General features: G+C 35.6%; 1 pseudogene; it reads right to left on the bottom strand.

Moving 5' to 3' along the window:
• Nucleotides 1–10,107: 10,107 nt before the first annotated feature.
• LOC111155479 lies at nucleotides 10,108–10,552 on the bottom strand (annotated as a pseudogene).
• Between the last annotated feature and the right edge of the window lie 2,611 nt (nucleotides 10,553–13,163).

Below are 13,163 nucleotides of genomic sequence, written 5' to 3'. Positions count from 1 at the left end.
GGAGTATTATTGCACCAACATAAAAATGAATGAGATCTTGCCATATGTGACAACATGGATGGACCTAGAGAGTATTTACGTTCAGTGAATAAGTCAGACAAAGAAAAGCAAATACCATATGATTTCACTTACAAGTGGAATCTAAAAATCAAAACAAATGAGTAAACAAATAAAGAATAACCGAAACAGTCTCATAAATACAGAGAACAAACCATGGTTGCCAAGGGGGAGGGGGATTAGGGAATGGGTGAAATAAGTGAATGAGACTGAGGTGCAAACTTCCAGTTATAAAAGAAATAAGTTATGGAGATGAAAAGTACAGAACTGGTAATATAGTCAATAATACTGTAGTAACATTCATGGTGACAGATGGTAACTGCTCTTATCATGGTGAACATTGTATAAGCCACAGAATTGTTGAATCCTCAGTGGGCCACACACCTGAAACTAATAAAACATTGTATGTCAACTATACTTCAATAATAAAAAGAAATGAACCATACAAAATTAAAGACCTTAGGGTCCCCAACATTCTGCAGGCGGGTAGCAGGATAAGGAAGCTGCTCAGCTGTCAGGGGGTACATATTTTACTTCAGAGGTGGCCAAGAAGGACAATGGAAAATTACCTCTCAGAAGGTGGAGCCAAGAGTCATGAGAACAATGAAAAGAAAAGCTATTCCCAGGGAACAGACTTGGAGTCTAATCAAAGAACATTTCCCACCTTCAGGTTGGGAACCTGGCAACATTTGCCCAGTGAGATTTCAGAATTGCTACAGACCAGTGACAGCTTCCCCTTCTGCGATGGGCTATTTTTGGCTACCCTGTGACTGTCCTGTATGGTATGTTGAGTGGGATTGCTATCCAGCAAATTATCGCTTCTGTCTCTCCTTTTTCACTTACATGAAGACTATCCTACCTTCTCCATTGATGTTAACCACCTTTGCTGTTTTGGCCAACGAACCTGAGCAGAAGCTTTGAATGCATTTGCACCATTTGGCTTGACCACTTTGCCTTTTATGTTCCCACCCTCTACGTTAAGAAGAATTTGCCTAGGAGCCACTGTTCCTTTGACCTCCCTCCTAGAACCAAAGACTCATGGAACATACCTGACTGAACATGACCTGAAGCTCAGAGCAGGACTGCTGTAGCTGCCCAACCAACCTGAAAGTAAGACAAAAAAGTTTTGCTATTGGAAATCAGTGAGAATTTTTGGTACACAATAAAAGCTGATTAATACATACAGCAAAGGTTCCCAAGGGACTGAGGAATGGCTCTAGATGGGATTTGCACATAATTAAGGTAAGGGAGTAGGTGGAAAGAGAGTTGTAGGGAGTTTCCAGATAATGATCCACTTTATCTCCAAAATCAGGGTAGAGTATTCCAAACATCACATTCACGGGAGATTCTAGAAGTTTCTCCAATGACTAGAGTCCAGCATTCTATATCAAACTTTAATAATAGTGATACCATTAAAATCCAGATAATAACTATAGTCCCAAACAATGTCCTATAATATAGAAATTCCTTGGGAATGAGATTGAGATATAGAATGCTAATGAATATTAGAACCTCTTAGATCATTTTAATGCAGAATACACAAATCTTAATGACACAATCTCAATTGTGGTTTTCTGATAGATATCTTGAAAGCAATTATTAAAATAGGCATCTAAGGGAAAAATTAACTACTGTATTTATAGAATAAGATTTTAAAAGCACTTGTTCATCTTTTGAGCTATAAGTTTCCACCTGTAAGATGAACAAAAGTAGAATTAAAACTTTTTAACTGCGAAAATTGTTTGCCAATAATGGTTTAATAATAATAACATTGATATTTATTTTGCTCTGATACAAGCTTTATATATTTAATTTCATGCTAAACAATATTTGATACAAACAAAATACCAACACAACAAAATAATTCAGACTTACCCATGAAGTTTGTTTTAATGGGAATTGACCTATGTTCAATGACTGCAAACCACTTTAGCAGGTTTTACTTGTTTATATAAGAGACATTTTTTAAAAAGACATTTATTTTCCATTTTTCCTGGCATTAACTAGGGACAATCTTGCCACAATTCTACTTTACAAAACTGCAAGGAAGGAACACTCAATTTGATGTTCATGTGAAATATAATTACCCACTTTTCTTCCTTTACAACATGTACTCCATAGTCAGGATGACAAGCCAAAAAGTGCATAATACACTGCTTGTCATTAATAACAAGTATGCTCTTTTGAAATTATTTCACAATAACACTTACTCAAAATATCCTTTACTTGCTTTTTTGACTATTAAATTAGGGCACCTCAACAAGTATTGCCTTGTTTCAAATCAAAGAGAGAAATAAGAATTTATTGAATAAGTGAGTTGACTAGGTACAATAAGTATTGTAAATTATAAATTAAATTGTAATGCAAATTGTAAATTTTAATGTATACAAAGTTTCCATCTCTGCACATATCCCTTAAGGAAGTTACACTGGCAGGATAAGGGTCTGTGTGCCAGGATTATAGAAAGACACAGCTCCTCCATCTTGCCCTAAATAAATACGATGCATTCTTTAAGGCTCTTCACAAAGCCCACATACTGACTAAAGTCTTTCTTTAGTCTCCCAAGCATATCTGATCTCTTTTTCCTTTAAATCCATAGTGTGTAGTTTTCCTCTCTAATAACAAAGCTAATAAGAGTCAAAATCAAACTGATTTATCATTGAGAACTTCCAACGTGCTTAGTAAATTATTCACCATCTCATTTCTTCTTTGCAACACTCCTGCAAAGCATGTATCATTATTTCCACTTTATAGGTGAGGAAACTGGGAAAGAATCTGAATTCAGGATTTAACTCCTAAAATGATAGTGTTAATAACTCTGCTGGAAATACAAGTATTTTTTTTTTTAAATTTCCTAAAATGTTTCTCATTGGCCCTCTATATAACTTTCTGTTCTTCAGGGAGGAGCCAACCTTCTAGTACTTAAAACTGAGAAGTCCCTGAGACTTTGGTTACGATGCAGAATAAACTCTATCTGGTAATAAAGTTAGCATTGTATTTTTTGGATCTGTGATTCACTTATTATTTTAATCTTCCAAAGCCAAAAATTTTAAAGCACTCAACCCAAACTACTTTTATTGGGCAGGAAATGTTTTATTGCAGTTTGGCTGACATTTTCTTTTACAAATGTCATCAGCACTGCTTAAAAATGAATTATGTTAGGGTGTACAGTACTACCTTTGTTTTGAAAAAATATTATGATTCTATGAGTACATGAGGTGGGTCTCATGGGAACAAACATTAGCAATATATAGCTTTCTGATTTTCCAGGCATGCTTATATTTTTATTTAGCATAAGGACCTTGGCTTGGGAAAAGGCATAGCTTTAGATTTGCTTTTGTGGGTTTATGTTGAATTCTCATAATATCCTTTAAAGGACAGTCCACGAAGACTTATTTAAAATCGCACACATAGGCTGCTCATATCCCTTCCCTATTTTGTAGCTTTAACTCTGGTAATTGTTGGTATGCTAATATCAGTGTTCCGTGGGTCACTGAAATCAAATTAATGCAGGCATCTGAAAAATCAAGCATCAGTTGTGCTCATTCTCAAATACAAAAGGTGCAAAATGAAGGAAATTGATGCTGTTTATTATTAGCCTTGGAGAATCCTGAATGGATGGACATAGATTGCAAGCATTTCAGTGGAAAAAGAATTATTTGTGGAAAAAAAATACTAAAGAAAATAAAAACCAGAGTAAGGACAAACTTCCTCAACAAATTCTTTTCCAAGTCTTTAATAAAAATACTCAAGTTTCAAATTGCATTTCCCAGGTCTTTGGAAATGCTTGTAGAATCTCCCTGGTTTCTTGGGCCGAGCACAAGGGTTTTCAAAGTGTAGTCCCAACCATTTGCTCCATCATTATGTGGGAACTTGTTAAAAACATAAAGTCCTGGGCCTCTCCTAGGCCTCCAGAACCAGAAACCTGAAGGTGGGGTAAGCAATCTGTGTTTTAACAAATCCTCCAGACACTCTGATGTGCTGCTCTGAAGTTTGGGAGCCTCTGGCCTACATTGTTCTCAAACATTTCTGCACGGTAGAATCGCCTGGAGGGTTTGCTTTAGCATGGGTTCCCTAATCCAGCTCTTAAAATTCAGTGGTAGTAAAACCAGGGAGTTACGTGGGAATCCACATTAATTTTTTGAAAAAATAAAGCAGGTCGTTCTGATCTAGGTGGTCTGTAGCCCACAATTTGAAAACTTCTGGCTTGAAGTGGAATTTAAGTGTTGAAAAGGAGTATTTCCCACCCCACTCCCCACAAAATTCTCCTCCACAACTGAGCAAGAAACTTTGAACTCTGACTTCCATCTAGAATTTATTTAGTCTGAAGAACGCCTGCTTGCAGAGGTTTTCCCTCATTCCCCCACTGTCTGAGGGACCTGAAACCTTTGTGGGCTCTGTCTCTGAGGCTTTGCTTACCTCTTGCCCAGTTGTTGCATGTGTTTCATTATAGAACCCTACACAAAAGAACTGATGTAGTCCTTACGTTTGCAGAAGGTAAAGTATTAACTATATGCTCAGACAACATAAAACACAAGTGAGGATGTGATTATTTTTTCCTGAGATAACTGAAAGGAGATCAGTTCAAGAAAAAGAAAGTCAATCCATATCCTACCATGAGAATCCTTTGTTCTAAGAAAGGTGACTTTTAAATTAAGTTTTGGAAATTATTCGTTTAATCCATGGACACTACTAAAAATACTGATGAAAGTAGGGAAATTGTTGGTTCAATTTATGATTCTTCTAATGAATCTCTGCTAGCTCTATAGGTCTTTCCATTTTGTGCGATAAGAGGAATTTGATAATGTAAATGTTTGGGTAATAAATAAATAAAAAGAAATAGAAAAATGTATGTTGTACACTGATTTCACTGAAGCAACACTACAGAGATGTATATATGAATATAAATGTTCCATAGCTCCCTCCAATTTTATCTACTAAATATGTATACTTCAAATAGCTTTTTTTCTTCATTTAAGAACATACATCCATTCTAAAACATTTAGAAAAGGTAAACAAGTAAGAATTGAATCACACATCATCTCCCATTCTGAGATAACCACTGTTGATAATTTGGCATGGACCTTTCGAATTTTCCCCAGTATGTGTATTTATTAAAAATGGTATCTACTTGGGGTACCTGGGTGGCTTAGTTGGTTAGGTGTCTGCCTTTAGCTCAGGTAGTGATCCCAGGGTCCTGGAATCAAGCCCCACATCCGGATCCCTGTTCAGCAGGGAGCCTGCTTCTCCATCTCCCTCTCTCCCTCTGCTGGTCCCCCTGCTTGTGCTCTCTCTCTCTCAAATAAATAAATAAAATCTTAAAAGAAATATTGGTACCAACTTTTGCACTAGTATCTGTGAGCATTCTTTTTTTTTTTTTAACATTTTATTTATTTATTTGACAGAGAGAAATCACAAGTAGGCAGAGAGGCAGGCAGAGAGAGAGGAGGAAGCAGGCTCTCCACGGAGCAGAGAGCCCGATGCGGGGCTTGATCCCAGGACCCTGGGATCATGACCTGAGCTGAAGGCAGAGGCTTTAACCCACTGAGCCACCCAGGCACCCCTGTGAGCATTCTTCTATATCATGAGAATGGAAAGTCCTGTGTTTCCTAAAGCATGATATGTAATATGTGCCACAACTCATGTATGAGATTATTTTTTGGTATTGCATGAATGCGTTTGAAATATTTTCAGTGCTTACATTTTTTTGAGTAATTGAAAAATATAGGATATTGAGCCTGCAGTTTTGCAGATAACTGTTGCTTCTGCTGATACTGTAACAAGGCCAAGGAAGGAAGCACAGTGATAATCAACTTATTGAAAAATGTGTGGATCACAGTGAGATCCCCAGTTATGCCCATGAATATCTCAGATGACTTCTTAGAACTGAGTGGTGCTCAACACTGTCACGGCCAGTATTCCCTTTTAATGACAATGTTTTTTTATCTCCTCATGTCAAATTCTGAAATGATAGTCACAGCCTACTTATGTGCATAATTTAATAAAAATTTAATAAAATTTAAAAATTGTAAAATTTTAAATTTTAAAAATTTAAAATTTGATAAAAGTCAATGTAATCCCCTACCCTGGATAAAAGGAGAAACTAAAGAAAATAATTCATATAAACAAATATACATTTTAGTAGTTAAATGCTTGAGCTTGACTATGGTGGAGAAGATAATGAGAGATTTGCTGAGAATATGAAGATGCTAGTGTAGACAGATACAGGTGAGTTTCAGGGTGACTTCAGGGCACCATGGCCATCGGATAGGCTGATTTTTTCAAAATTGCGAACATTGGTAAAGTTGTAAAGAAAATAGAATATGGTCTTACCTGATGTACAAAGCTGCTGCATTCTGGAAAAATCAGTGTATATTAAAACTGTGCAAAAATTTTGCATTTACGTGTTAGAAGGATTCAGGTCTGACTTAGGTAATTATAAATTATGAATAATATTTAGGTCTGGTTCATTAGTTTTTTCACTGACTTGGATATTCTGAGAGATATATAAAGTCACTTGGAATTATCAGTCAATTCTTGTTCACATGGGAACATGCCTGACATTGCAGGCTAACATCTCTAGCCTCTGCTTCACAAAGCCAGGAGTACCTCCAATGCGTAATGATTCCAACAACCAAAAACACTCACGAATTTCTGAAATGCTTTCCAGGCTATAGCAGGGTTCCTAAGAGCCATTAGTGAAAATCACATAGAGGGCTAGGGCGGATTCTCGCATACTGACTGCCCATGTGACAGCTGTGCTCTTTTCTGAAGTACATCAAAGGGTCACTTTAGGAAGTTAAAAGGCATTTAGTATCCCAGGTATGTAGAAATATACACAATTTCCATTTGGAATCAGATATGCACTATGTTTCTTTTCCTCACAGAACCTGTTGTACAACGGTGGTGAAAAAAGATATCTAATGCAGAAAGGTGAAGATCATGACAGGAATAAAGGGTATTAATTGTGATTTGATTAAATCAGTCACAGTTTTTGCCAGGTATCAGCACCAAAATCAATGCATTAATAGCATTACTTTGTATTCTTTTTTCAAAGAATAATTGACATACGATATTGAATTTGTTTCAAGTGTACAACATAGTGATTTCGTAGATATATACATCACAAAATAAATGGTCACCACAATAAGTCTAGTTACCTTCTAACACCATGCAAAGTTGTTGCAATATTACTGACTATATTCCCTATCCTGTATAATATAACCCTGTCTGGATGATTGAACCTCATTATCCATCACCTGTCTGCCTTCCCGCTGGTAAACCTTCAACTTATTCTCTATCTATAACTTTCTGTTTTGTTTGTTCATTTGTTTTGCTTTTTGTATTGCGTATGTGAGTGAAATCATCCAGTATTTGTATTTCTCTGTCTCACTTATTTCCCTTAGTGTAATACCATCTAGGTCTATCCATGTTATTATGAGTAGAAAGATTTCATTCTTTTTTATGGATAAGCAATATTCATATGTATATGAATATTATATATAATTTATATATTAGTATTAAATCAAACAAATATTATATATAATATAAATTTATAAAGTCTTCCACCCCATGAGCATGGAATATCTTTCCATTTATTTCTATCATCTTTAATTTCTTTCATCAATGTCTCACAGTCTTTCACCTTCTTGGTTAAACTTATTCCTAGATCTTTTTGATGAAACTGCAAATGGGATTGCTTTCTTAACTTCTCTTTTTGATAGTTATTAGTGTATTAGAAATGCAACATATTTTGTATACTGATTTATATCCTACAACCTTACTGAATTTCGTTTATTAGTTTTAATAGTTTTTTTTCATGGAGTCTTGAGGGTTTTCTATATATAGTATCATGCTATTGCAAATAGTTTTCCTTCTTCCTTTCCAATTTGGATGCCTTTTATTTCTTTTCCTTGCTGAATTGCTGTGGCTAAGACTTCCAATACCATGTTGAATAAAAGTGGAAGAGTGAACATCCTTGTCTTGTTCCTGATCTTTGAGGAAAAGCTTTCAGTTTTTCTCCGAGTGTGACGCTAGCTGTGGGTTTTTCATATATGGCCTTTATTGTGTTGAGGTATATTCCCCCCATACCCACTTTGTTGAGAGTTTTCATCATTAATGGATATTTAGTTTTGTTAAATGGATTCTGCTTCTGTTGAGATGATCATGATTCTTATCCTTTGTTTTGTTAATGTGGTGTATGACATTGACTTGCAGATGTTCAACCACCCTTGACTCACTGGAATAGATCCCACTCAATCATGGTGTATGATCCCTTCAATATAATGTTGAATTTGGTTTGCTAATCTTTTTTGAGAATTCTTGCCTCTATGAACATACAGGATCTTTCTCTTCCATTATTTGGAACAGTTTGAGAAGAATAGGTATTAACTCTTCTTTAAATATTAGGTAGATTTCACCAGTGAAGCTGTTTGATCCTGGGCTTTTAATAACTGATTCAATTTCATGAAGAGTGACTGGTCTGTTCATATTTTCTACTTCTTCCTGATTCAGTCTCAGAAGGTTCTGTTTCTAGTAATTTATCCATTTCTTCTAGGTTGTCCAATTTGTTGGCATATAATTGTTTTAGTAATCTCTTATGAGCTTTCACATATCTATGCTATCAATTGCAACTTCTCTGCTTTCATTTCTGACTTCATTTACTTGAGTCCTTTCTCTGTTTCTGTTGATGAATTTGGCTAAAGTTTCCTCAATTTTATTTTTTAAAGAACCAGTTTTTAATTTCATTGATCTTACCTACTGTTCTTTTAGTCTCTATTTCATTTATTTCTACTCTGATCTTTATTACTTCCTTCCTTCTACTAACTTTGTTCTTTCTCTAGTTCTTTTTAGGTTTAAGGTTAGACTGTTTACTTGAAACTTTTCTTGTTCTTAAGGTTGGTCTGTATCACTAATAAAATTTCCTCTTAGAACTGCTTTTGTGTCCTACAGATTTTGGAATGTTGCGTTTTTATTTTCATTTGTCACATAATATTTTCTTAATTTCCTATTTGATTTTTTTTCATTGACCCATTGATTGTTTAGTAGCATGTTGTTTAGTCTCTGCATTTGTATTCCCAGTTTTCTTCTTGTAATTGATTTCTATACCATTGTGATAAAAAAATATATGCTTGATATGATTTCAATCTTGAATCTAATGAGACTTGTTTTGTGGCCTGAAATGTAATCTATACTGAAGAATGTTTCATGTGCACCTGAGCACATGTGCTGTCTTCAATGCAATATTCTGTATATATCTATTACATCCTTCTAGTCTAATGTGTCATTTAGGGCCAATGTTTCTTAATTTCCATCTAGATGATCTATCCATTGATGTAAGTGGAGTGTTAAAGTCCCCTATTATTATTGTATTATTGTTAATTTCTCCCTCTGTGTCTGTTAATATTTGCTTTATATATTTAGGTGCTCCTATGTTGGGTGCATAAATATTTATAATTATTTTATCTTTTTGTTGTATTACTCCTTTTGTCTCTTCTTACAGCTTTTGTTTTAAAGTCTATTTTGGGGCACCTGGGTGGCTCAGTCTGTTGGGTGTCTGCCTTCTGGCTCAGGTCATGATCCTGGGGTACTGGGATCAAGCCCCATGGTGGGCTCCCTGCCCAGTGGGGAGTCTGCTTCTCCCTCTCCCTCTGTTTCTCCCCCTGCTCATGTTCACTCTCTCTCAAAATAAAATCTTAAAAAATAAAAAAATAATGCCTTTTTGTTTGATATACATATTGCTTTCTTTTTGTTTCTATTTGCATAGAATATCTTCTTCTATCCCTTCACTTTAAGTCTGTATGTCTTTAGGTCTGAAGTGAGATCTGAGCCTCTTGTAGGCAGTATATAGATGGGTCTTGTCTTCTTATTTTAATCCATTCACCCACCCTTTCTTTTGATTAGAGCATTTAATCCATTTACATTTAAATTATTATTTTTAGGTATGTATTTATTTCTAGCTTGTTAATTTTTTTCTGTTTTATAGTTTTCTTTCTTTTTTTTTTTTTGGTATATGAAAATTTAATACTGTCATGTTTTCACTTTTAAAACTTATGATCTTGGTCTTTCCTTCTTGCCTTCGTTTAAGGCCAAAAGAGACACATTGGCTACTTTGACAACCATAAAGCAAATGCCAGGAATGTCACTGACAGCATGACCTTTGTGATCAAATCAATCAACCAGAACCTCATAATTTTCCTCAATAAAGTTCAAACAACTATGATTACAAAGGCTATGATTGATTGATTGATTGATTGATTTTGGCCATTCTTGATCAGCTGGACCTGACACACTTCCTGATGGCAGAATTTGGTTGTTTGGCTTTATCCCTTACTTTTTCTAACACAATTCTCTTCGTATGGAAAATATTTCCAAAAGGGTTAGCCTTCAGGGCTGTGCTCAAATGGGCTTTTTTGTACTGTTTATCATGCCACTTCCAATCTTCTTGGTGGATATGGAGCTTCCTGGAAGTATGAAGACCACGACACTTGCTCATCCTGCCAGCACCACAGGCCTGATCAAAAGAGCTATAGATCTTTTCTGTTCCTTTCTTCTTGCCTTGTCTCTTCTCTTGTGATTGATGATTTTCTTTAGTGTTATGTTTGGATTTCTTTATTTTCTGTGTATCTATTATAGCTTTTTGGCTTGTAGTTTATATATATATGTGTATATATATACACATATATATATTTCATATATAACAACCTATGTATTTAGTACTCTTTTAAGTTGGTAGTGGCTTAAGTTGGAACACATTATAAAAGCACTATTTTTTTATTCCTTATCCACCATGTTTTATGTTTTTTATTTCATATTTACATTTTTTATTGCACATATCATTATTGTAAAGTTGTTTTTACTACTTTTGTTTTTTAACCTTTATATTAGCTTTATAAGTAGTTGATCCACTATTTTTACTATGTGTTTGCCTTACTGATGAGCTTTTTTTTTTCTTTCATATATTTTCTTCTTTCTAGTTTTGGCCTTTTCCAATTAAAGAAATCCTTTGATTCCCCACCCCCAACCTTGAGAGAGAGTGGGAATGGGGAGAGGTAGAAGGGGAGGGAGAGAGAGAATCTTCAGCACGCTCCACACTCAGCATGGAGGCCAAAATGGGGCTCCATCTCACAACCCTGAAATCATGACCTGAACTGAAATCAAGAGTTGGACACTTAACTGACTGAGCCACCCAGACACCCCATCCTTTGATATTTCTTATAATAAAGCCTATTTAGTGGTAATGAACTCCTTTAGCTTTGTTTATCTGAGAAACTTTTTATCTTCCTTTCAATTTTGAATGATAACCTTGCCCAGTATTCCTGGTTGTAGGTTTTTTTGTTTTTTGTTTTTTTCCCTTTCAGCACTTTGAATATATTATGTCACTGCTTTCTAGCTTGCAGTGTTTCTGCTTGAAAGATAAGCTGTTAGTCTTCCAGCAGTTCCCTATGTGTAACTAACTGCTCTTCTTTTGCTGCTTTTAAGATTCTCTGTCTTTAATTTTTGACATTCTAATTACAATTTATCTTGGTGTTCAACTTGCTTGGGACTTTCTGGGTTTCCTGGACCTGGATATTTGTTTCTTTTGTCAAGTTAGCTAAGTGTTCAGCTATTATTTCTTCAAATAAAGTTTCTGCCCCTTTCTCTCTCTCTCTCTCTCTCCTCTCTGGGACCTCTAAAATATGAATGTTAGTATGCTTGATATTGTCCTACAGGTCCCTTTAACTATCTTCATTTTTAAAAATTCTCTTTTCAGGAGCGCCCGGGTGGCTCAGTGGGTTAAAGCTTCTGCCTTTGGCTCAGGTCATGATCCCAGGGTCCTGGGATCGAGTCCCACATCGGGCTCTCTGCTTAGTGGGGAGCCTGCTTCCTCCTCTCTCTCTCTACCTGCCTCTCTGCCTACTTGTGATCTCTGTCGTCAAATAAATAAAATCTTAAAAAAAAAAAATTCTCTTTTCAGTTTGGGTGATTTCTCTACCTTGTCTTCCAGATTGCAGATCCATTATTTTGTATCACTTAATCTGTGTATTCCCTCTAGTGTATTGTTGATTTCTGTTATTGTATCCCATATCTCTGATGGGTACTTTCTTAAATTCTGTCTCTTTATTGAAGTTCTCACTGTGTTCATCCAGTCTCTCCTAAGTTCAAAAAGTAAATGTCTTTATGACAATTACTTTGAACTCAATTGGGTGGATTGCTTATCTCTGCTTTGTTCAGTTCTTTTCCTGAGATTTCGTTTTGTTTTTTCACTTGGAACATATTCTTCACTCTCCTCATTTTGCCTAACTCTGTTTCTATATATTAGATGATTCAGCTACATCTCCCAGTCTTAAAGGAGTGGCCTTGTATAGGGATGTCCTGTGGGGGCACAGAAGTGCAGTCCCACTGGTCACCAGAACCAGGTGTTCCAGGGGTGTCCTGTGTGTGGGCTTCATTCACCCTCCTGTTGTGGTGGGGTCATGACTGTTGTGAGTACAGTGGTGGATAGGACTGGCCCAGAGCCTGACTTTGTTATATCTGTTTTTATGGTTATTTGACACTTAAGGTAACTATACTACATTTTTATTTATGTAGTGACAAAAAAATTACTTTTAAATTCTCTTATTTCAGTAAAGTGTAAGAGTTAATTTAAAGAAGATATTAAGTAGATATTTGTTTTCTATTATAAACAATGCTTCAAAGAATGAACCTCTTGTAGCTAAATATTATTCATATCTATGATAATTCCCTTAGGAGAATTCACAGATGTGGAATTGTTGGGTCGAAGGGCAATGATTATATTATTTTGAAGTTTGAAATTAGTGTTCACTAACCATTTCTCTAAGTTTTTATTGAGACATGTAGGAGGTTAGTAAAGCAGTATTTATGACCCAGAGGAATACTTTCTTCTTTGTTAATCAAAAGGTTGCCTAATGTAATTGCCTTCAAGTGTGTTCCCAGACCACATGACAATTCCTCCCACCCCAGGGAAGCCCTGTGGTGGGGAAAACGCTTGGTTGGAAGATCTGGTTTGTAGCTGATGTTACCCTTTCCACTTAATTAGCTTTGTGATCTTGTGCAAGTAACAACCTAAGTTATAATTTTCTCACTCATAAAATTGTACTAATAAT

The sequence above is a fragment of the Enhydra lutris genome, unplaced genomic scaffold (genome assembly GCF_002288905.1).
Source record: "Enhydra lutris kenyoni isolate GAN:26980312 unplaced genomic scaffold, ASM228890v2 scaffoldscaffold41, whole genome shotgun sequence".
Taxonomy (NCBI): domain Eukaryota; kingdom Metazoa; phylum Chordata; class Mammalia; order Carnivora; family Mustelidae; genus Enhydra; species Enhydra lutris.
Note: the sequence above shows the minus strand (reverse complement) of the source record. Positions and strands in the feature narration are given on the sequence as shown.